Below are 27,281 nucleotides of genomic sequence, written 5' to 3'. Positions count from 1 at the left end.
ATATAGTAACAGGGATTTGAGTTAGTCCATTTAGGACATGTTGTTTAGGCCTTGTATCTTTTTAGTAAAGTATCTCTGTGGACATTCCAGGAGTTAAATGTGTCCAGACAAACACATTCCAAAGGCGCTTTAGTATAGTAATGTCATTATAGCTGCATATATATATATATATATATATATATATATATATATATATATATATATATATATATATATATGTATGTATACATACATCTATATAGGTTTCTAATTCTGACTAAGCCTGTAGTTTGGTCTAGGTTAGCCATGGTGGAAAGGAAGGAAGCCTGCAAATAGTGATGCTTCTTCTAAGAGGAAGTAACTAGAAAGGGAAAACACATTTACTTAACTAGCCCTGACACATTGTGTGGTCTTATGCAAGCAAACTAAATGTTATTTGTGCAGGAGAGCTGATGTGAACCTGCAGTGGGGTGTGACATGTTTTTATGTAAAACTGCAATTATTTTCATCCAGACATAGCCACGACAAATTCCAGTAAACCTTGTCCATTCGGTTGCATTTTTAGTTCATAATTTCAGTGGTAATGCTCAGGCACAGTGGTCATCAAGAATCACTGATCGTCTTAATCCCAAGTACATATATAAAACCGGTCTATATCATGGCATCACAAAAGTCTTTACTCGAGTGGCTTTAACATTGAAAATGCCGATAAGAGAAGTCAATTTTGTGCGGGGCTAATTACATATACCAACTCTGAGATCACAATACAGTGAGGAAAGGTTAAATTTTCCGATATTCACTGTACCACAATCTCACAAATTGACTTCTATTACTGGCATTTTCGATGTTAAAGCTGTTCGAGTAAAGGATTTTTCAATGCTGTGATATAGATCCTATAAAACTACCTATGAAACTATCTAGATTTTCTTTAAATTTTTTTTTTGTAGCTTTGAAGTATGTATCCAAGCATACATTTTCCTCTTTGATATAGACAGATAGATAGATATATAGATAAACAGATAGATATATGGATGGATAGCTATATGTATAGATGGATAGATAGATAGATAGATAGATAGATAGATAGATAGATAGATAGATAGATAGATAGATAGATAGATAGATAGATAGATGGATAGATAGACATATTGTGAGTTGTCTTAGTACATTTTAGATGGGAAGAAAAATGTACACAGAGCATGGAGTTTATACTTACCAACTGGAAAAATATAACTATTATATAGATTAATCAAAAATGTATCTGCTTTTGTTGTAGTATTTTTGACATAACACTTAATTGTCTAATCGCTCTGTATCTAATAACATCAGCATGCTTGTCAAAGGATAAACCAGCTGAAATCATTATCTCAAAGTCTCTACATTCATATTCTTCTCCCACAATATCAGACTACAGGAAATGGATAATTAATGGGTTTTCCTAGACATATTATCTTGTATGTTGTGCTAAACTGTAATCCTGACTGTTATGCCCAATTTAAGATTTCAGTTAAACAGGAATTTATCATGTTAAACTCCTTGTTGCATAAAATTGTAAAAGCGATGTTATAATCATCAGCATGTGTAACTAGCCAACAGCTCATATTTCTTGAAACTGCTGCAAATGCTAAGTTATATAAGAAAGGTTTAGATACTGAACCATGCCGGACCCCAGTGGTCTTAGACAAGTAGTCTGAAAGCATTCCTTGAATAGTTACATACTGCTTTCTGTCGGTTAACCAAGTCATTATCTACATAATTATGTATGAGATAAATTTGCTATTAACCAAGGCTTCATAAATGGTTCTGAGAGATAAAGAGTCAAAAGATAAATCCAAAAATGACATCTGTTATAATTCCTTTATCTATACCCATAGAGACTAGTTCATAAAACTCAACCAAAATGGTAAGGGTTTGACTCATCTTAATAAAATGCTACTTTAAGTCCAATAATGCTAAATTTTGCATGTGATTAGTCATTAGTTCCAGTAAACGTATCTCAAAACATCAAAATTAAGCTGATCAACTTGTAATTTTTTAGCTTAATTTGTATTTTCATTTTTAAATATTGCTATTCTAGGAGAGATTTTCCAGTATTTTGGGACTATTTCACCTTAAGGCATGTTATTAAAAATGTATATTAGAAATGGGATCAATTCATTTTTCATATTACATAGCAGTATAGAAAGAATGCTGTCAGGACCTGTGGAGGTATTTTTATTAGTTTTATTTATAACCTTACTTGAAGTCTCTGTATCAATGCATAATTTTTATATTCAGAAATGAAAACTACAATCTCAGAATGGTCTTTTGGCTTTTAAAACCACACTGGTTTGCAAAATTTAATTTAAATCCATCATCAATAGTTTAATTCATTATCTATAGTTAAACTTCAGGTGAGATTTGCTAACATTGTTTGTTTGTTTATTTATTTATTTATTTATTCATTGATTGATTGATTTATTTATTGACATTTGATTACCTGGAAAATTCAAATGGGTAGAATTCCATTTTCAGTGAAGGCCTAGGGAGAAAAGCTTCAAATTATTACAAAACATTTTAAGAACAATAATTTTACAATCATCAAAAATAAAACAAAAACATTTATTTATTTACATTTGTTAACCGGGAAGATCTGACTGGACACAAGTCCTTTTTCAGCGGAGGCCCAGGGAGAAAAGCTCCACAATAAAAACAACAATTAATGACAAGTTACAAGAAGTATAGGTAGGTTTTGTTTAACAATAATAATAAACAGTTATAGTTCAAAATGAAATTAAGTATTTAGTTAAATGGTATAACACTTATATCATTGGTGCCATAAAGACTAGCAAGTATTTTAATAGCTGAGATAGCAGCAATTTCCCTTGAATAACAGTGGCTAGGATTACAGCTGAGATAAAGGTTTACAAGCAATGTATTTGGCTGCAATCTGAGGTAGTTAGAGGGGTGAAAGAAAGGGATTAGAGAGGTTGGGGTAGAGATATTAGAGAGGTTTGATACAAGGGCATGTCCAGTGCTCTTTTAGATGAGATTTTAGAGCAGCTTTGAAGTTAGTGCGTGATGACACAGACGTTATAGTGAGAGGAAGGGTATTCCATAATTTTGCTATAGAGTAGAAGAGAGCTTCTCCAGCCGAGTTCCTGGTTTTAGTTACCTGTAATTGATTTTTGTTGCTGGAGCGTAGTGGTCTGGTGGTATGACAGGCATTGAGTAGATTTTGGAGGGAGGGAAATTTTAGAGGATGATTTAGCAGTTTGTGTGTGAGTGGGAACTTTTAGAGGATGATTTAGCAGTTTGTGTGTGAGTGGGAACTTTTAGAGGATGATTTAGTAGTTTGTGTGTGAGTGAGAGTTGGTACCATTGAAGGAGGTGAGGGGAGTTCTAGCCAGCCTAGTTCAGTAAGTGAGGTGTAGTGGTGGCTATGGTAGTTTGCGCCAGTGGCAAACCTTGCTATTTTGTTGTAGCAAGCTTCGAGTTTACCTAACTCATTTGCCTTGCAGTTTAAGTAATTATAATAAATTAGTCATAATATAAAAACTAAACTATTCCTGTTTGTTGGTCATATACAAAGCAATTTGCTGCTCATTAATTAGTTGTTTATGTCTTTTCTTGGGCCTTCATGTTTGATTATTTTAACTTATTAATTTTGTTTGTAAAATATTTTATGTCATCCAAAAATTAATTTTATTTTTACTAAAGACAAGTGATTGTGTAAGCCCTACATTGCTATGAGTTGCCAGCTACATATGGACTAAAGCATAGGTATGCTGAAGTTGCAAAATTTTTGTCATCTGTCTTGAGGGCCATTAGACTGTAAGGTTGGTATGAAACTAGGAACATGAAATAAAGTTGTGAAAGGTAATATGAAACTGATTTGGGCTCTAAGGTTATCACTCATTGTTAGTAGATTAGCCTCTGCATAATCTCTGGAATGTCCTTCAGGCTTCAGCCTTTTGGTGAATGTGGCTGCAGCTGAATGGATGGCTGCTGTAGCCAAGCTGATAGCTAATTTAAGAAGAACTCTTTAGGAATCATCAAATGTGACCATCTCGTGATGGGATCTGTACAGGTGCACACAGAGACAAATAATATAGCACACACCAAGACTGCTACCACCTCTCTTTGGCTCTTTTGGGAAATTACACGCACGTCAGTAGCAATCTTTGCAAAACACACCCACCACAGTCCACCACCGTGGAAGACTTATCCCTTATGCAGTCACCAATTATTACAAAAGATAGCTCAGTATATTTTACACAAGTGCAGCTGTCTATGAAAAGAAAAAAAAAACATGGAGGTTTAATTAAAACTCAAAGGCAACTGTCTCTGGATTCCTTCATGCTGAAACAGTTCACTTCTTCTTCTCCAAGGTTATTCTTCACCTTAGTTGGTAGCCTGTCCTGCAGCATTTGCTCTGTACAATAAGTTCCCCTTAGTATGGGCAAGAACTTTTTGCTCGGGCTTTCCACCAACCTTTTTTTATATTATCTACAAATGCTCATTAAAAAATGTTATTAAGATATACAGGTTCCACCCTACTTTTAATGCAATAGATTCAAGTGAACAAAATATCAATCACATTTAAAGAAAAATTTCAGTCAGAAACATTATTTACACCAGTATTTACATAATATTTGGATCACCTGTACTCATTTATTTGATGAGAGCCACTAAAGTATCCCAATTTATTTAGTAAAGAGATTCCCACTGTGTGATGTATCAAATAGTTAAAAAAAAGTAAAGTAACATAATGTAATTAACACAGAGGTTTGCTATAAATATTGTTGGGATGCATCGTTTCTTTTCGACAGAAACTATGTTTTGTATTAGATTTTTTTTAATATGAACAATTTTTTTCCATTAAAATTGTATTAGTCAGAGAAGGTAGCCTCTTAAAAACTTGTTCTGTGGAGCCTCTTCCAGCAAACAAAAAAAAAAAAAAAATTCCAGAGTAACCTGAGGAAATTTAGTCATCTTCTGCCAGAGATCCAAACAGAAGGAAGCTAGATGAAAGTGTCTCTGATCTATGTAAAACATGGAATGAAATATTTTTTTTTTATTTTCGGGGGGCTAACAGAAAACGAAATATCCTTTGTATAATTTCTGTTGCTTCAGTTATATATACAAAAAGGATTTATTTTTTCCTTCTATTCAGTGAACCTTTATTGTTTTATGAACTGATATCCTCTGCTGTATTATTTTAACTGGATTAATGGGTGTAGCTGGCAAGATTTTTCCATGAAAAATGGATTCTAGCTTACAACTTGCTTGAAAGACTCTTACTTGTGATTTTTCCTGAGTGAACAAGGAGCAGCCCTGTGGATCTGGTCTGGAAATATTACAAGCAGTACATCTGTGTTCCTGGGCCAATATGGAGACCATGTAGTAAGCTCTCCACTCCATAACTGCTGTAGAGGAAGGGATGGTGGAGACTATCAAAACCATGTTGATGCCAAGGACAGTTCCGCTTATTAAGCAACTATGTAAGGAGAAATACCTTGAGACATACCTTGTGGCCTTTGAACCTCATCCTCACCATGAGAGATGGACAGCTGAGGGACTGGGTTAATATCTTCTCAGGCCAGTCAACTTGTAAACCTTTAAAGGCTTTTCTGCACATGGAGGGGACTGAATATGAGGACTGTTAATACGATGAATGAAGGAATCGCGCATAGGTTTATGTGGTTTTTATCGCATTTCAGTCATTGTTTATTGACATTTAATATTTTTATTTTTAATTTAAGATGTACATATACATATATGTACATTGTGTTATGTGTGTATTTACTTACTTATTACTCGCTGACAATGTGTGTTTTGGGTGAGTTTTAGCAAGCTCTATGCATGGTCCTTTAATTTTTGACGTGCACTTTATTAGCCCACTCATTTGATTGGTGTAAACTTTTGAATTTCTGAGCGGAAAGTTTTAAAAGGAGCTTGGTTTTGTCTGTTTGTAATTTTCTGAAGAAGTTTTCCAATATAGGAGGACGAAAACATTGTTGATTTTTAATAAACTGAATATACGTTAAATAAGTACGTTGCCTCATCCATTTCAACAGCTTGCTGCGCAGAGTCCATTTTCGCCTTCGTGGATGAATGAAGGACTGTTTGTTCACACTGATTTTACCTCAAAGACTTAAGCTTATAGGTATCATAGCCGGGCATTTTAAGCATGCATGCAAATTCTGGTTATACGGTGAGGATCAACATATTAAACATAAAAATAATAGAAATATTAGCTACTGATAAATTTAAAAGTGCTTTTTCCTTATCAATGAAGATATTGCTAACCAACCCCAAGGATGCTGTGAACTTTGTTTTTAAGCAGTGAAACTCAGCTTAAAACTGAACAGTCTAAACTTATTATTGCAAATTTGTGTCAAATTCCAGGGACACATATTTAGTGCCAACTATAGACATGCTCTATTTTAAATATGGGAAAACAAGTCATCTTGACTTTGTTCTCGTAATAATAATACTGTTCTATCTGTAAACATATAACCCATCAAACACCTGCTAAAGATGTTGAGATTATATAATGCGTTACATTGTTTAACAGACTACCTGAGATACATTTCTACTGATCTGCTATTGCAAAATGAAAGAAGTGAAAAAACTGCAAGGATTACTAAATTCAGGCAGTATGGCTGCACTTGTTATGGTATATGTTCATAAAACAGAAACCCCTTACATAACGGAGGATGAAATAATGTGCAGAAGACAAATAGGAGATAAACAATATCCTTTGTTTTGGAAAGGTAGTTCATTGTGTTCCTGTCAGTCCCTGTCGAACACAGGACATGAGAATAGGGGATACTTTCTAAATTTGTGGCGGTAATGAGAAGACGTTAATTCTTTTAACAGACACTTTTCCTTACAGATGTGGGGAAGGGAATCAATATGTAAATAAGCATGTAGATACGCCTGTGCCTAACCAGGAAAAAGGGGGTCAGTTAGTAAAGACACTCCTATGGGTGAACCCAACTAGACATTACAAAAATAGAACAGCTTAGTTTACACCAGTGCAGGTAATGCAGAAAAGAAGAGATGCAACTACAAGAAAAACATCAACTAGGGAAGTAAAAGAGGAAGACACATTCTCTGGCCAGATCTCTAAACCCATTCGTGGCAGTATATGACAGAAAAGAAGAAATAAAGCGAGCAAGGTATCAAAGAACCTGAAGGTAAGGACAAAGAAAAAGTGGCAATAACTCCTCTGCAAATGGAACGCAACCGAGAAAATCAAAAGACATTGAGTTTGGGGGGGTTGTCATCCAGTCAGCCTGAGAAAGAGGGAAACCAAAGACCATGTTAGTGTATACCGAAAGACAAGATAACCTTGGGCAGTACTTCAATTATAGTTACATTTAAGATCTGATATAGATAGACAGAAAATGTAAACTAGTACTGAGGAAATTCAGTTTTCCAACTTTAAGGGTAGTCCCACTTTTCTTAAGGGAGAACAATGCAAAAAAGGGCTGTTCCAATCACTGTCATTTAATGTGATCTGCTTAAGTGCTTTTGGGTAAAGACTTTATTGCAATTTATGGGGATTTTTATATGGAAAAATTAAAAGGTATATATATATATATATATATATATATATATATATATATATATATATATTTTACATTTGTTGACCGGGCTAGTCTAGCTGGATATATGTCCATTTTCAGTAGAGGCCCGAGGAGAAAAGCTCCACTAGTTGTAACAAGTATCATCATAAAAAGGCATTAAAAGGTTACATTAGAAACATAAGTAGTTATAACAAGTTAAACAGATAATATAAATTGAACATGTTTTTTTTTTTATTATTATAGTCATATGACAACATATATTTACAAGGTTTTTTTTTGTGCAGTGAAAGTTAACAAGGGAAAGGGTGACAGAAAAAAAAATGAGGTTAGTCTGGATTAGTGCAGGAGCAAAGCCAATGTTTATTGAATTAAATTCTCAGTTGTCTTTTAAAAAGTAGGAAAGAGGTCAAAGATGTGATATCAGAGGGTAGTTTATTCCATATTTTTCCAACAGAGTTGGAGAATAGATAGTCACCTGCATAATTGTTGGGTTTGGTAATATTAATCTCAAGTTTATTTGAAGAACGTAGTTGCTTCAGGTTATTGTATGGTGAAATAAGGCTAGAAAGTATTGGTGTGTTTGCTGGCTGATATAGAATCTTATAAGCTATTAAGAGCTGTTGAAGTACAAGTTGGTTAGGAAGTTCGATCCAGCCTAGTTCTTTTAAGTTCAAGCAGTGATGAGTTTGAAAAGGAGATCCTACTGCGAATCGAGCTATATTATAAATAGGATGTTGCTAGTTTTTTAATGTTGTTTTTGGAAAGATTAGTGTAAATGGGGGAAGCATAGAGTAGAGTAGAGATTAGGTGATATCTAGCTATGGTGGACCTTGCTGTAGGTGTTGGGAAAGGTTTGATTCTGTAAAGGGATCCTATTTTTTTATTAACTAATTTTATTGTGTTGTTGATGTGAGAGTCAAAGTTGAGGTTATTATCAATAGTTATTCCTAATAGTTTTGTGGTCAAGTCAGGAGAAATGAGAGTACCGTCAGAGGAGGTAAGAGTGAAATATGGTGGAGTAGATTTACAAGTAGGTGAAAAAAGTAACAGTTTGGTTTTCTTGGGGTTAAGGAGTAGACAGCGGTGACAGAACCAATGTTCTACAGCATTAAAAGCTTTCTGAGTAAGAGACTGGAGTTCTGTTTGAGAGGTAGCAGTACAGATTATAGTAGAGTCGTCTGCGTATTGTATGCAGGTAGTATATGGGATAGCAGATTGTAGGTCGTTAATAAAGATTGAAAATAGAAGAGGGCCTAGGATAGAGCCTTAAGGTACACCTAAAGAGATAGGTAGAAGATTTGAAAGTGAATTTTTCCAGAGTACTGCCTGCTGACGATTTTCTAGGTAAGATGCAAACCAAGATAAGACAAGATGGTCAAGAGCAAGAGATTTTAGTATGTGTAGTAGAAGTTTATGATTCACCATATCAAAAGCTTTGGATAGGTCGATGAAGACTGAGGATGATAGATAGTTGTTGTTACGGTTAGTGTTGATGGAGTTAGTAAAGGAGAGTAAAGCAGTAGTGGTACTGTGTGAAGGTCTGAAACCATGCTGACAGTTAGCAAGTAGGTTGTTGTTGAGAAGGTGATTAAGTATTTGTTTGTGAATACATTTTTCCATGATTTTAGCGATTGGTGAAAGGAGTGCTATTGGTCGAAAGTTAGAAAAATCATTGGAATTTCCCCCTTTATGTAGTGGGATGATATGAGATATCTTCCAGATAGAGGGGAAAATACCTTCCTTTATAGATCTATTAATCAGGATGGAAATAGGGTAGGCTAAGACTTTGGCTCCTATCTGCAGGAACTCTGCAGGCAATTTGTCTGCAGAGGGAGTGGTACGTTTTAACTTTTGGAGCAGTGACGAAATAAAGGAAGTAGAAACAGGTTGTAAGTGGAGGGTGGGAGGTGGATTTGATGTAGGTAGAAGTAGGTTAGAGGTATCAGGAGATAGATGACTAGCAAGAGTTTGGATAGTATTCATGAAGAACGAGTTGAAGTCATTCGCTATTTGTGTAGGGTTCTCTGGGTTAGAGTCCTGGGGGTTAGGTGTAATAGAATGACCAGGAGTTAGAAGATTATTAATACTGGCCCAGAATTTTTTAGGTTCCTTATTGGTGGTTTTTTGCAACTGAAGGTAATAGTTCTTTTTGTCTGTCAGGATAGCTCTTTTTGTGCTGTTTCTAAGCTCTCTAAAGTTTTGGCGATCAGTTAAATTTTTAGTTGTACGCCATTTTTACCCATGATTTGTTCCTAAGAATGATTCTATGCCTAGTATTATTAGTTAGCCAGGGTGCTACTTTTGTTTTGGTTCTGATGGTACGACTTAGGGCATGTTGGTCCAGAATAGATAAGAATGTGGAGTTGAAGTAATCTACTGCTTCAATAAGGGGGAGATATTTTAGTGGGGACCAATTACATTGTTTTAGTTCAGCTTGATAATGTTCAGAGTTAAAAATGCTTTTTTGTTCGTAGTGTTCAATAAGTGGCAGGTAAAGTTAGGTTGGTTTTGTGTCTAATGACATAAGTTAATGAATGGTCACTTAGATCATGTGGAAGGGTACCAGACTGGTAGGTTTGTTGGGGGGTATTAATCAGAATCCAGTCTAAGATAGATTTGTGGTTGTTGGATTTATTAGTTCTGATAGGACAGTTAATGAGTTGTGTGAAGCCATATAGGTTTATGTGGGAAGTGGGGTTTATACTATTGCAGGAATTCCAATCAATATTAAAGTCACCTAGGACTAGTGTTTCTTGGGGGAGGTTGTTCGACAGCAAGCTAAGGATACATTCTAGAGTGTTAGTGTTATTTCCTGGGGGGAGATATATACAAATGATATTAATAGCTTTACTAGGGTTGATTTGAAATTTGGAGCTGATTACTTCTGCATTATTGTCTAGAGGAAGATTCAGATTTATTATACTAATTTGAAGTTGTGCTTTGTAGAGAATTGCTACGCCTCCTCCCTTTTTGGTTTTGTGGTCCAGTCTAAAGATATTATACCCGGGAGGGGTAATTTCATTATCCTTTATGGTAGGTTTTAGCCATGTTTCTGATAAACATAGGATATCAAATTGGTGAACATCTAAAAGGGCATGGAGTTGAGAAATTTTGTTACAAATGCTTCGTACATTAAGATGAGCTATTGTGAGAGAATTGGTAGAAGTGATAGATGATATAGAAGTAGCTCTGTCATGTTTTTTGTAGCTATTGGTATTTGTGCAATGTGGGCCAGGGTTACGGTGAATATCCCCATCCAACAGTGATTGGAGCAGTTTGAAATATTGGAGCTGGAACTGTTTATGTAAGTTGTAAATTATTTTTTTAGTTTTTTGGTTGCTTAGCTTAAAGTGTGCAAGTCTGTGGTATCTGGCAAATAGGTAGTTAGGTTTGGTAGTGAGATTTAAGGTGGCTGGAGTGAAAGGTGAGGTAGGTGTAGAGGTGTGTTTAGAGGGAAACACAAGAGTAGAGAGGAGTGGGTGTTCATAGGAGGTTAGGAGATAAGTAGTTACAAAAGGAGGTAAAAGTGATAAGCAGATAACTATTCGAAGGTATAGAGGGAGGAATAATGTACACATTTTGTAGATTAGGGAGGTGAGAGAGAAAAAGGAAAGTAGATAGAAGTAAAGAAGAGAAATAGTATCATGGCTTTAAGTGGTAGAGGGGAGGATAGATTTGAGAAAGGTGGGTGTGGTATGAGGTGAGAGGGGTTGGGTATGCTAATGAAGAGATTATGTCTGATTGGTTGGGGGTGTGTTTACCGGTGGTATAAGTGTAGGACTACTAGGGGTGGGTGGGAGTTGGGGGCAGGGTAGGGGAGCGGAGTGAGCCCGAAGGGCGAACGGAGTGGGTAGAAACAAGAGAGCAGAGTGTGGATGAAGACCATCAGCAAAATATGAAAAATTCAACAGGTAAGTCTGGGAGTGAGAGAGTGTAGCCACAGGTTTGGACACTGATAGCAAGATGGTCAGGATGTTATAGGAGGGGAAAGTAGTAGGAATGGCTAGTGCAAGGAAAGAAGGAGTATAGGCGAGACTGAGAAAGCTAGGAGCAGGGGGGCGTGGCCAAGGATGAACACAGGATAGCAGCAGATTTCTTCAGCTCCACCAATTTCATTACACTGACAGGAATTAATTACTTAAAAAATTAATTTTTGAAGTAATTTTCTTTCTAAATACATTTGTTTTATATAGTTCTTGAACTATATCTAAAAAAGAAAGGAAATCTTAACAATATTCCTGTCAGAAATCACTGTGGAAATTTTCCTGTCAGTTTATCAGTCTGAAATGAGTTCCAGTAAGACAAATTCTCAAGACTCCAGCATCAAGAAAGAACTTCAGTCTCTGATAATTATAATCCAGCAACTTACTGATAAAATGGATAAAATGGATACTAAAATAGACACCTTCATAGAAAAAACTACAAAACAAATAGACCTGTTACATACAGACCTGCAACAACAGAAGAACCAGATGACAGGCATAGAAGAAGCTGTGAATGACATGGAAAATAGAATCCAAGAAGAGGAAATCAACATTGAGTTTCTGCTGAAACAAAATACACATTTACAAACAAAGCTGGATGACCTGGAAAATAGATCTAGAAGCAATAACATTAGGATTTTTGGACTGCCAGAAAATATTGAAGGTAACAATATTACTTCTTTTTTAACAACTTGGCTCCTAAAACTTTAGACTTACCAGAAGCATTCTCTTTTGGTATCGAAAGAGCACATAGATCTATAGCTAATACTAACTCTAACAAAAATATCCTAGATCAGTTATAGTTAGATTTCTATCATCTTTTGATAAAGAGATGGTTCTTAAATCTGCTTGGGCTAAAGCTCCTGTTAAGATTAATGAGACAACTGTGCATTTTGACAATGACTATTCTTCCATGGTAATAGCTAAAAGAAAAGTTTTTCTGCCACTAATAAGGGAGCTTAAAAAGCACAGTTTAAAACATACCTTCTGTTTCCTGCCAAGCTTAAAATCTTCCTTCCTGATGGTCCTAAGGTTTTCGATGATTTAGACTCTGCTTTACTGTTTGTCAAAGAAAAAGGATTTTGGATAAAATAGAAGAAATGGAATGGGCTAGTTCTTCATTAAAGAGATTGGCAACTGAAGCTTCATGGAAGACTTCAGAGAAGAAGAAGAGACTAAAAACAAATGATTTGTTATATGTTTTTTCTCTCATCATTTTAGTTCATTATTAATCTTTTGAATATAGTTCCTGCATTTCCAGAAAGCCACAAATATTTTGGAAAAGATTTAATCAAAGTTATTCTCTATGTGCAAAGAAATGTTTTGTTTCATAACCAGTCAAAATACCTGAAGATTTAATGGCAAGCTGTGATTCAATTTGTTTCTCTTTCTGAAAAGAAGTAAGGTTAGTAATTTGATACATTTTTATCTTTACTTTTTTTCCTTCTCCTTTTATTATTTTCTTTGTTTAAACAATGACATTCTATTTAGATTATGTAGTGTGTAAAGGGTCGAGGGTGCAGGGAGAGAACAGTAATGAAAATATAATTAATAGAATAATAACATATTTATTCATTGTAAAAGTTTTATAAGTTCTTCAAATGCTATTTCTAATTATACTTTCTTGATTATACTGCTTATGCCTGTTTGTAAATAATCTGTTATGCTTTAACTAATAATAATCAGAACTAAATAAGAGTAAATAATATGTTTTATTTTAACTCTATTAATATAAACAGTAAGTAACATTCCATTGTATATAGTTCTTACAGCTTTCTCTTACATTTTTATTTCTGCCTCACTCCCTTTTATTTTCTACTCTCTTTTCTTTTCTTTATTAATATATAGAAATGCTTTTGATTGTGTGGGCACAGTGAATAATAGGATTTGTATGAAAATTGAGTTGGGAGAAGAATGTTGAGTTTTATTGCTTGTTGGTAATTTTGGGCTTAATTTCACTTACATAGAGGCTGTAATGATCTGTGGAATACATTGTGAAGGTTTTGTCATGTTTAGATGCATTTACACTGCTAAACGAATGTTTGTCACTAGTTTTAATAAGTTTCCCAAAATGTTAAGAGAGACAATCTGAGATGTGGGCTGTCTCATGCACAGTGTTCATGAGTTACTTCAGAAGCTTCAGCTCACAGAATTCTCACAGAGAAACTGAAAGCAGTTAGTATAACCTTTGACATAGTTATCACACTGACACACCACAGATTCAGGAAAATACTCTATTCATAAAATATGTCAGTTATAATGTTTTGTTTCATAACCAGTCAAAATATCTGAAGATTTAATGGCAAGCTGTGATTCAATTTGTTTCTCTTTCTGAAAAGAAGTAAGAGGCTGTAATGGTCTGTGGAATACATTGTGAAGGTGTTGTCATGTTTACATGCATTTACACTACTAAATGAATGTTTGTCACTAGTTTTAATAAGTTTCCGCCAAAATGTTAAGAGAGACAATCTGAGATGTGGGCTGTCTCATGCACAGTGTCCATGAACTACTTCAAAAGCTTCAACTCACAGAATTCTCACAGAGAAACTGAAAGCAGTTAGTATAACCTTTGACATAGTTATCACACTGACACACCACAGATTCAGGAAAATACTCTATTCATAAAATATGCCAGTTATAATGAGTCTAAATGATGTAGTTTCTTGTAGTAAGTAAATGTCTTATTTTAGAAGGCATAGAAAATGAAACATTTATTTAAATGTTTTGAAAATCTACTTAACAGCAGCATAATAATCTGTGTTAAAAATTTGTGTTCCAAACATATACTTTACTATAACTCATTTAATTAATCTGATTGATAAGCATAAATAATCTTATAACTCTATTCTGGAAGAAATGTCATGTGATATATTTTAAAGCAGTAGGTTAGGATGATTGTAAAATCTGGTTACTAAAATGTGTTTGCTGTGCATTATTTTGTATAAAGCAGACAGATTTATTCTAGGGACAGCAAGTAGGATAGTGCTCAACAAAGACACAACTCAGTGAGATCAGATATATATATATATGTGTGTGTGTGTGTGTGTGTGTGTGTGTGTGTGTGTGTGTGTGTGTGTGTGTGTGTGTGTGTGTGTGTGTGTATGTATGTATGTGTATGTGTGAGTGTGATGGCTTTTTTTTTATATATAATAATGCAAGTGTTTCTGAGAATCTGCATAACTATCCAATATGATTTATAATAATTTCTATGAATACAATATTTTACTCTATTGACAAAATGAATGTTTGCCACAAGTTTTAATAAGTTTCCCGCCAAAATGTTAAGGGAGACAATCTGAGATGTGGGCTGTCTCATGCACAGTGTCCATGAACTACTTCAAAAGCTTCAACTCACAGAATTCTCACAGAGAAACTGAAAGCAGTTAGTATAACCTCTGACCTAGTTATCATACTGACACACCACAGATTCAGGAAAAATACTCTATTCATAAAATGTCAGTTATAATGAGTTTAAATGATGTAGTTTCTTGTAGTAAGTAAATGTCTTATTTTAGAAGGCATAGAAAATGAAACATTTATTTAAATGTCTTTGAAAATCTACTTAACAGCAGCATAATAATCTGTGTTAAAAACTTCTGTTCCAAACATATACTTTATTATAATTCATTTAATTCATCTGATTGACAAGCATAAACAATTTTATAATTCTATTCTGGAAGAAATGTCATGTGATATATTTTAAAGCAGTAGGTTAGCATGATTGTAAAATCTGGTTACTAAAATGTGTTTGCTGTGCATTATTTTCTATAAAGCAGACAGATTTATTCTAGGGACAGCAAGTAGGATAGTGCTCAATAAGGACATAACTCAGTGAGATCAGATATATATATATATATATATATATATATATATATATATATATATATATATATATATATATATATATATGTGTGTGTGTGTGTGTCTGTGTGTGTGTATGTATGTGTGTATGTATGTGTGTGTGTGTCTGTGTGTATGTGTGTGATGGCTTTTTTTTTTTTTTAATAATGCAAGTGTTTCTGAGAATTTGCATAACTATGCAATATGATTTATAATAATTTTTATGAATACAATATTTTACTCTATTGACAATAATGAGTTTAAGTAAATGCTCATATACAAACAATTCAAGATTTTTTTTTTTGGAAGCTGTTAATAGTATTCACATGACAGAAAATAGATGCATCTTAATATATGTAATGTCTGAATCATATTAGCCAAAGTTTTTGATTTTAATGAATGTTAGAACCTAATTTTCTCTCCTCTTGATTTCTAACATCAAGATAATTTGAATGCTATTTGAATACAAGTGTTATATATTACATAGATCTATATAGTAGTATGAACAGTTTTAAAAAAAAAAAAAGTTTATTTTAGTTTATATGATGCTGTTTTACCAAATGTGTAGTTTTGTCTTGATAGATAATTGAATTGAAAACTGTTAACCTCAGTTAAATATAACTAGTATTAAATTGATAAGGTGGTAGCTGAGGTACTGCTGCTTAGGGTAGCGGGTTAACTTGAGTAGTAAATACTACTCTAAGTTGGAGTTTTCAACTCCAGGCTGGATGCAAGGTTTAATCCTTACATTATTTTCACTTGTTCATTGTTATATGTATATAGTTTTGACATCCACAATATATTTTGTACACTCATTGTCACTACAAACAAAATTGAATCCTATACAAAATCCCATAAGAGATTTAATAAATACAGCTATATTTAAAGGTACACCTAAAAGAGGAGATGTAACATTATTTATCTTGTTATTTGTTATTTCGATCATAAGATTCTTGAGTTTTAAAAATGCCAAATTACATCTTTAAAAGGAATTTCTTTAAACATTAATGGATCGAATAATCCGTGTAAAAGGGCAAGCCTAATAAGATACATTAATTTACACAAGGCCAATCTAGTCTTCCAGCAAGAAACCCATCTCTTGAAAAAAGATATTGATAAACTAGCCACTAATAAGTATACAGTATTGGTTAGTTCAGAGCACACTCAGAAAAAAAGAGGAGTGGCTATTTTATGGAATAAAAGTATGCCCATTCCTAAAACCATTAAGTCTTTTCAGGATGACAAAGGAATGTTTTGTATGGTTACAATACAAATTAATGGGAAGACTTACACTTTAATTAATGTATATTGGATACCTGGAATTGGTATTAATACAGTGAAACATCATATTGATAAGATCATATCATTCTCTATAGGGGATATTATTTTACCTGGTGATTTTAATTGTATACTACATGAAAGTGATACTACCACTATAAGGAAAAGAAGAATTACATCTAATGCAAAACATTTAAATGATTTTGCTAATTCTTATCATTTAAATGATATTAATAATCAGATAGATTCAAAATCATTACCATACACCTTTTTTTCTAACAGATACATAACTTATTCAAAAATAGATAGGGTCTTTATTTCTAACCAGATGGTAACAGATTTAATTAATTCCAAAATCATTGCATGTCCTATATCTGATCATAACTCAATTGTTTTTGAATTCATGATAAAAAATACTCATAATGTTCAGATCAAAAGGATACCAGCATACTTAACTCAGCTAAAAGACTATAAAGAATATATACTTTCAGAAGTACAACATTTTCTAGACATAAATAATACTCCTGAAGTCTCCATTGTCTATGTTTGGGATGCCTTAAAATCATATCTATATGGACAAAGTATCACATGGTATAATAATAAAAGCAAATCTTGGGATAAGGAATTGTTAGATATTCAAAGTAAATTAGACTCTTATAAACATAATAATAAAGAAAATATTATGGACAAGAAAGTTATTGAAGAAATAAACAAACTAAATGAGAAATACAAAGAAATTTTAACTCATAAAGTTAAAATAACTTTAGAGAAATACAAGTTTTTGTCTTATTCAATAAGCCCCAAATACTTACATAGACTTAAAAATAAAACAAAAGATTGAATAAACAAAACCATATCAAAGAAATCTTTTCTCTAAGGAAAAGAAGAATGTTTCTAGTATACCAGAAATACTGGATGAATTTAGAAATCACTTTCACAAGATTAACCATAACAACATTAACATGGAACCTAAAGATAAAATAAAGGAGTTTATAACCACAAACATGAATAAAAGCAATAAACAACAGATTAAACTATTGGACAAGAGTATTTCATATACATAAGTTATTACACAAATAAATAAGCTTAAATCAAACAAAGCACCGGGTAATGATGGTATTATACCAGAGATATATAAAATCCTTTCTAAAACTACATATTCATTAATACATAAGGTTTTATTTTGGCCCAAACTGAGTTAATAACCCCCATCTTGGCAATATACATTTATTTCACCAATTTTAAAACCTAATAAAGATCCAACTAGATGTTATTCATATTGACCCATCTCATTACTTAATGTTGATTATAAAATGTTTATGAGTATTTTTGCTGATAGATTGAAGACAATCATCCCGGCATTATATATATAGATCAGGCGGGCTTCATTGTAAATAGAAATACTTTTGATAATATAAGAAGAACTTTAACATTAATTGATTTTGCAAATAGGAAAAAGAAAGATTTAACACTTATTAGTCTTGATATAGGTTCAGCATTTGATTCAGTAAGTTGGGACTATCTGTTTACCTTACTGAAATGCACAAACTTCTCTGATGCATTTGTAAATTTAATTGAGCATTTATACAAAGGAACGCTGGCTTATATTAAGGTAGGAACATATGTTTCACAAAAAATACCCATTCTTAAAGGTACAAAGCAAGGATGTCCACTTTCTCCACTATTATTCACTTTAGTAATGGAGCCTTGGGCTAATTTGATTAGAAACAGTACTGACATAGAGGGTTTTGAAATAGAATACAACATCAAAAATTCAACTTTTTGCAGATGATGTTCTAATTACATCAGCAGGATCTAATTCTTCTATGCAGTCTTTATTTGATAAAATGATGAATTTTAAAAGTATTTCTGGTTTAATATTCAATGAAGAAAAACTAAAATACTACCTATATATACACGAAAAAATATTCTCATTAGTGATTTTACTAAATATGTACCCAATTCAGGTCAGATAACTTATTTAGGTATAATACTATCTAAAGATATTAAATCTATTATATATAATAACTATAATACCTGTTTTCTTAATATACAAAATCTTTTTAATACCTGGAATAATATGTTTTTTACTATGGAGGAGAGACTTACAATTATTAAAATGATAATATTCCCCAAGATTTTATACTTAATACAATCAATAATACTTTCACCTACAAAAATAATTATCAAGAAACTGAATACACTAATGTTAAATTTATTATGGGCACCTAATAGACCTAGGATTGCATTAAAGAAACATACTAATAGCTGGTCTCAAGTGGGTATTTCTTTTCCAGACTTTAATTTATATATTATCTCTTCTATTATAAAAGTTATTACTTTATTAATAGATCAGTCATATATCGTAAATGGAAAGATTATTGGGAGCTAATTAGTATGCACTTCATGAAAATCTCCTTAACACATAAAAATATGATTGTAAATAACTCCATGTTGTGGTTGCTAAAGGAATTTTGTACTTCACCTATTACACCTAAACATATGGTTTGTTACCCATTAAATATTATTATTAGTTATCGTAACTTTATATTCATGCACCCTAAGTATAGGGAATGGAATTTTATTGTATTCCTATAATGTATACTCAGGGTATGCTTATGTCATCTACTTCTGAAGGAGCTCATTTAGCTATAGATAATGATCTAAAGTACTGGTATCAGCTGATATCTGATAATAAAGTTAAAAATCTAGATTTCTTAAAACAAGAATTTGATCTAAGAGAAACTTGCTGGTTAGAGGTTCAGATGTTTAGACAACATCTCATTGATAGAATAGATCTAATGTCTATAACAGTTAAAGAATCTATTCCAAAACTGATTGATTACTTGATATTAAATTTACAGCATAAAGTTTCTGATAAAGGTAAACTTTCATATATACATAAAATTATCAGACAAGAAACTTTTTACAGTGTAGATTCATACTGGAATTATTTCACCTCTATTAATGGGGACCCACCAACTCAACAAGATAAACAATATATATTGTAATCTGCTTATAGAACTACATCTTCCATTGTCTGGAGACTTTATACATGGAAATTTTTACATAGATCTTTTTATACACCTTTGATGATGAATAAAATAAATAATAAAGATAATCTATGTAAGAGATGTAATGTAGAAGTTGAAAGAATACTGGAAGTCAATTAATGAATTTTTGCAGGCTCTTTTTACAGATAATTTCATTATTTCTAAGTCTCTTATATTATTCAACACACCTGTACCTCAATGTGTTAAAAAGATTAAGCTTCCCTTGTTATGGTCTATCCTAGCAGTGGCCAGGAAAATAATAACTAGAAATTAGATTTCAGATACACCTCCTTCGTTCAATGAATTTAAAAATGTTATGAATATAATGTGCCATATGGAAATAAGCACAATTAGAATGAGAACAACTAGAAAAACATCATATTATATTGTATGGGATAATTTACAAAATTTGTTAAAAAAATTCTAATTGCAATAGCACGGTATTTTAGTTTAATTAATTGATCTGATTGTAGTGGATGTCTTTGTAAATACTTTAGTTGTTTTGTTGAATATTATAATAATACCTATTTTTAATTACTTGTATAAAATTGTTATGATATTTCTCTTATATGTTAACACAATAAACCTGTTTTGAAAAAAAAAGAAAGCTAGGAGCAGAGTAAGGCAAGCTGAGAACAGTGTAAATAAGGTAAGGAATTTAGAAATAAGGTCTGAATTATGATGCAAGAAACTAAGTTTGAGACAGCATCAGGAGGTCTGATACTATGGGGCAAATGGGAGATGCCCAGTTAGAGACTGATAGTCTGAGTGGAAGTGAGGAAAAGCAGAAGAGAGAGAGAAAAGGGGGTTAGAAGTAGCTTTTGAAACAATACAAGACAGAGAAGAAAGGCTTTTGAAATGGTATGGCTGCTGGCAAACCTCTCAGAGAGGCTTGGTTTTCCAAGCAAGGGTCTTTGCAACCATAAGATAACAGTTTATGTGTACCAGTGTCAGTACATACTTTCACTGTCTTTCAAAAGCAAAGTGTCTCTTTGGGAGCTGTTAGAGGTTTTCTTTACTTTGCCCTATTGTTCAGTAGTGTCCAGCTGGGAGATAGCAGGTATTTGGAGCAGAGACAGACTGGAACACAGTTTTAGTACCAGAATCAAGCTCCGGAGCAGGGAGCACAGCAGCCAGAGGAAGGGTAGTAGAAAAAAGATGGCGACCATGAGTACGGGGTATAATTATAATATATATATTGCCTCTTACTGCTATGTATAAGATAGATATATATATTGCCTCAATATATATATTGCCTCTTACTGCTATGTATAAGTTAGATCTGATGAAGCTCTGACATAGGTGAAAGTACTCATCTACTGTTTTAACTTAATAATCTGTAGTTTAAACAAACAATACAGTTAAAATCCTGTTTCTTATTTTTAATATGAATGCAAAGTGATCTCGGACATGGATCTTAAATAACAAGTTATGACTACAGTCTTGTTTAGTATCATATGCCAGTATATCATTCTTGTACAAGTATTTTTCATTTCTTCTAATATACATAAACACACACACACATATATATACATATATATATATATATATATATATATATATATATATATATATATATATATATATATATATATATATATATATATATATATATACATACATGAAGAGAGATAGAGACAGATCAGACCTTAACAATCCACTTATGCTAAAATGATGAGATGATGAAGTCACAAAACGTTCAAAACATGGCATGTCTACAGCTAGAGAGGTTTGACTTTATTGGCCTGAATGTACCCATAAAGACTGTAAAATTAAAAATATAGTATAGCAAAACAATCCATGTATGCTGTACTCATGATATCAAAAAAGTCAGAAACAATGCTTGTCTACAGCTAGTGTTATCTGGCATTATTGGCCTGAATATACTCCTACAGTCTTTCATCATCTTCTTTCGGCTGTTCCCATTCAGGGTCGCCACAGCGGATCATCTGTTTCCATTTCTTCCTGTCCTCTGCATCTTGCTCTGTCACACCAAGCACCTGCATGTCCTCTCTTACCACATCCATAAACCTTATCTTAGGCCTTCCTCTCTTCCTCTTAGCTGGTAGCTTCATCCTTAGCATATTTTTCCCAATATACTCAGCATCCCTCCTCAGCACATGTACAAACCAATGTAATCTTGCTTCTCTGGCTTTGTCTCCAAACCTTCCAACCTGAGCTGAGCCTCTAATATACATATTCCTAATCCTGTCCACCCTCGTCACACCCAGTGTAAATCTTATTATCTTTAACTGTGCCACATCCAGCTCTAACTCCTGCCTTTTTTGTCAATGCCACTGTCTCCAACCCATATAACATAGCTGGTGTCACTACCCTCTTGTAGACCTTCCCTTTCACTCTTACTGATACTCGTCTGTCACATATCACTCCTGACACTCTTCTCCACCCACTCCATCCTGCCTGTACTCCCTTCTTCACCTCTCTTCCACACTCACCATTACTCTGAATAATTGATCCCAAGTATTTAAACTCATCCACCTTCGCCACCTCTACTCCTTGCATCCTCACCATTCTTCTATCCTCCCTTTCATTCATATACATATATTCTGTCTTAGTCCTGCTGACCTTCATTCCTCTTCTCTCTAGAGCATATCTCCATCTCTCCAGGGTCTCCTCCACCTGTTCCCTCCTCTCACTACAGATCAAAATGTCATCTGCAAACATCATAATCCACGGGGACTCCTGTCTGATCTCGTCTGTCAACCTGTCCATCACCAAGGCCAATAAGAAAGGGCTCAGAGCTCAGTCTATAAAATTAAAAAATAAAAAGTCACTGGCATTCAAAAGCCCTGTAGTTGAAACAGTGATATCTCATTAAGAGGTCATTTGCATATATCCCTTGGGCCTTCAATAAAGTAGTTTTAAGGTTATTCCTCAGTGCATGCGTACCAAGAAGTCAACATTTCTGTTTCCAATGTAGAGTGGTTTACCTTCAGAATGTTGCCAGTCTTGATAGTCGACCAGCTGAAGGTAAATCATATACATATATATATATATATATATATTATATATATATATATATATATATATTTTATATATATTTCAGTTTATAAATACAAATATAGATAGACAGATATTGGTATACTTAAAATGATATAATGCTAATAATATCAAACCAAGAATATTTAAATGCAAAATATCAACAGAATCTGAGTGCATCCATATCCCTGCTTCTTAAATAGAACAAATATGAGATTGCACTTCTGTGGGAAAAGACATATACCATCATCTGCTATAATATCGATTTTGCACATATTTTGAGCTTTAGATATTTTTAGTTGATAATTTGAATGTAGATGCTTTTAGCAGACTCACATATAGATAGATAGATGTATTTAAATCTAAATATAGATATAAACACAGCACATATGTCACTCACACACGATACATAGTCACACATTACAAACATTCTATTCAGGTTTTACACAAGATGTTAGGTTTCACACTGCCTGATATTTCATCATCCCTTGAGATTATCATATACATCTTAAATTTTGCTACTTACTTGAATTATAAAACATACAGTCAATAAAAACAAGAAAAATATCAGGACATATGATGCAGAAGGACTCCAGTATTTAAGATTATTCTCCATTTTTATATGATTCTTAGAAGTGATCTCTTCCTAAAACAGAAGGTTATGTTTCATGCAGTTCTTTTTTTGTTCTGTTTTTTTTTTTTTTTAAAGTGATCTTTCAGAGCAAATACTGGCTCTAATGAACAGAAATATTAGCTGTAGATTTAAAGTTGTCTTTTTATCTACAGTTTCAGCTGGGGTAGCTAGCTTGTATGTTATTTTACTCTTTATTTAACAAGTTATTTATTACTTAATCAGACTTTATTGGTTTAAAGTTTGTGATTGCAAATTCATAGATGGGAAATGTGCACTGAAATTAATATTTTACTACATAAGTTATTCTGACTGTAGTGTGACTAGTTTATATAAGCTTTGCATAAAATCAGCATTTTTACTTATTCCTAAATCTTTCTTGTATTTTGCATTGGGTAATGACTGCACTAGGTTTTTGTATTTATTTTGCTCACATTATGTAGGAAGGTTTTTACATGAACTTATTTCTTGTGAAATCCTCACATTAGCTTTGGGCTCATACACCTTGCACCTTTTGGAGAGAGCCTAATACAGAGTACAATGGGGTTTAACAGCCCATTTTGAATCTTGAAGAGTATTAAACAATGATAAGTCCCTACCCTATTATGAAGGTATTATGAAGGTACAGTAAATCATGCATGGAGCACATATGCAAATGACCACAAGACAGTATACAGTTCAGAAATACAACTGTATATGGGCTGATCTGTACTACCATAATTTATTGGAATGGAAATGTTACTATAATTTGTCATACAGATGTGTCACTCAATATACAGAACAGCAACATCAGTACATGGGTTTAAAAAAGGTGAACTGACTTTTGTGCAGAAAGAATAAAAACAAGAGTTAGCTGTGGTGCAGACAAGCCTGCATTCACAGCCATCATGCACTGAATGATGCTGTGGTGCAGACAAGCCTGCATTCACAGCCATCATGCACTGAATGATGCTGTGGTGCAGACAAGCCTGCATTCACAGCCATCATGCACTGAATGATGCTGTGGTGCAGACAAGCCTGCATTCACAGCCATCATGCACTGAATGATGCTGTGGTGCAGACAAGCCTGCATTCACAGCCAGCATGCACTGAATAATGCTGTGGTGCAGACAAGCCTGCATTCACAGCCATCATGCACTGAATGATGCTGTCGTGCAGCCAAGCCTGCATTCACAGCCATTATGCACTGAATGATGCTGTGGTGCAGACAAGCCTGCATTCACAGCCATTATGCACTGAATGATGATAGTCTCATCTGTGATCAGCATGACATTACAGTTTTCACATTCAATTTTCAGAATGGTTACCATTCCACTCAAGGGAGCTTTATTTTTCCCTCATGTAGCTCTCTCTTTCCCTCAGTTTTAAAGTACGGTGTCCCAAAAAAATGTATCATCATTCTCTTTGGAGAAAGTGATGTCCCCACAAATTATCACATTAATAACACCCTAAGCACGCAGTCAGTTGTGAGGGATTTGGGCACCCAGATTGATAGCAACCTGGCTTTTGTCCACTATGTTGCTTCCATTGTATGGAAAGCTTTCTACATGGTCCACATCATAAGTAAGGTTATTTCATCCAGGGACAAGGAGGTCATAACATCCCCGTATTATTCCCTTATAATGCCTATTATTGAGTACAATGCCCCAATCAGCATGTACCTTGCAAAGCACATGTAGCAGCTGGACAGACCACAGATGTTCCTCACCAGGAGAATCCTGGGCCTCAAAAATCTTCCAGACACACATAAGCTAAAAGCCCTATCCCTCTACTCTGTTTCATACAGACTCCTTAGAGGTGAGCTCTCTCTGGCATACAAGGCGATCTCAGACCCCACCTTGATGGGATGCATATCTGCAAGTCAAGCTCCACTCGAGTAACCTGCACACACAGCCTCAGACTAGTCTGTAACATCAATAGACTTGTTGGTGGGACAGATTTGTGTCCCAGAGGCTCCCTCATTTGTTGAACAGGCTCCCTTTCCATGTCAAGCAGAGTGCTTCTTTACCCCCTTTTTAAGCGTAACCTGGGTAACTGGATGTGAAATAGAAAATACATCCCTGGGATTCCACCCATGTCCCTGCTGGACAGGGGCATTGGGTGCTGATTTGTCTATACATGGGCTAAACTCTTGACTAGGCTTATAAGACTCTCAGGGCCAATAGCATAGTACCTTCCTATGATCCTAAGATTCTGCAGTATCTTAACAAAATACTTCTTTTTATAAAGTTTTGAAGATTCCTTACAAAATAAGATGACTGACCTTAGTAACCTGATTCAATCTGTAAAGCTTCAGCAAATTCCCCCTTTCATAGCATCTTACTGCCTCCATGTGGGTGATATGTATCTTGTATACTATATCTTGAATATAGCATTGAAGGGCCAATGCCTACACAAATAATTGTAATCTTAAAACTACATTTGTACTGAAGGAAGTGACACAGTATTCACTCATGGACTAGAGCATATCTGCAATATGATTCCCCACACAATAAAACAATGCATCCTTCTCTGTGCATTAAAATTCCAGTATGGGATAAGTATTAAACAAAAAATAAATACACTACCAGTGTAATTTTGTACTGACTGAAGGAAATGTATGCTAAAAATAAAATAACAAAAAAGTAAACAACACAAATGCACAATTATTAAATGTGTTTTCCTTTTCAATGCATCTCATTTGTTTCAGAGAATGTAAAACTTGCTACTGTTATTGTTTTAGAGAATGTAAGCATGTCTCTATACTAGCATTATTAATATGGAGCTTTTCTCCTTGGGCCTTCACTGAAAAAAATTTTTTCCACCAGTCAGCCTTTCTCAGTAAACAAAAGCAAGTCAATTAATTAATTATTAGCTTTTTCCCAAGCCTATTTTATTATTAATGTAAAAAATATATATAAATGGCAGGAAAGAGCAGAATGAGAATTTTGCTCTAAAGTTGTGGAATATACTGCAAAGGGAAATGTCCCATTCCTAATTAACTGTTTATAAATAATGTTGATATAATCATATGTCATATAAAATATCAACAAGAGATATTGGCAGAGAGGCACCGAGATCAACAATACATAAAGGTTTATAGGTCATAATTTCATAGGTGGTTACTGGGCTATTGACCTGAAGGTCTTTATAAGCCTAGCCATGTGTGCCCAATAGAGAAACCCAATATAAAAGATTTTGCCTAAACTTGAGATATTAGTTAGCAATGACTGCCAATATCTAGGAGGGTCATAGGTGAAATGTCTGGCAGGAATTTATGGTTTCCCATCCAGTCATCCAGGCTATGGTTAAACAGGGTCATAGAGGAGCTTTGTTTGATGTGAACTGGTAGCCTATTCCAGAGCAGCAGTTCTAATTTTGTCGCAGGCCAGGTTAAACGGAAGTATTGTACTGAATTATTGGCCTGATGAGGGCTGAGTACAAGGGTGTTATGACCTCTTTCGTTCTTGATGCAATGCCTTTGCTAATGAAGTATGCAACGTAGAAAGCCTTCCTTACCACAGTAGACACATGGTTAAGCTACAGTCAACTTGTGTTCCTGAGTCTCTTACTACTGAGCTGCTACTTAAGGTATTATTATGTATATGATAGTTTGCAGGGATATTGTTTTTACTAAAGGGGATAATAATGCATTTTTTTGCACTGAGTTTGGCATCAGTCACTGGTTTGTGCACCACAGTAGACACATGGTTAAGCTACAGTCAACTTGTGTTCCTGAGTCTCTTACTACTGAGTTGCTACTTAAGGTATTATTATGTATATGATAGTTTGCAGGGATATTGTTTTTACTAAAGGGGATAATAATGCATTTTTTTGCACTGAGTTTGGCATCAGTCACTGGTTTGTGCATGTCCAGCTTGAAGTATATTGACATCATTTGGGGATTCAATGATAGCACCTAATTTGCAGTCATCAGCACACTTAGTCAGCCACAGCCTCT

Source organism: Protopterus annectens, chromosome 15.part0 (assembly GCF_019279795.1).
Source record: "Protopterus annectens isolate FY-2018-M chromosome 15.part0, PAN1.0, whole genome shotgun sequence".
Classification (NCBI taxonomy): domain Eukaryota; kingdom Metazoa; phylum Chordata; order Ceratodontiformes; family Protopteridae; genus Protopterus; species Protopterus annectens.
Note: the sequence above shows the minus strand (reverse complement) of the source record.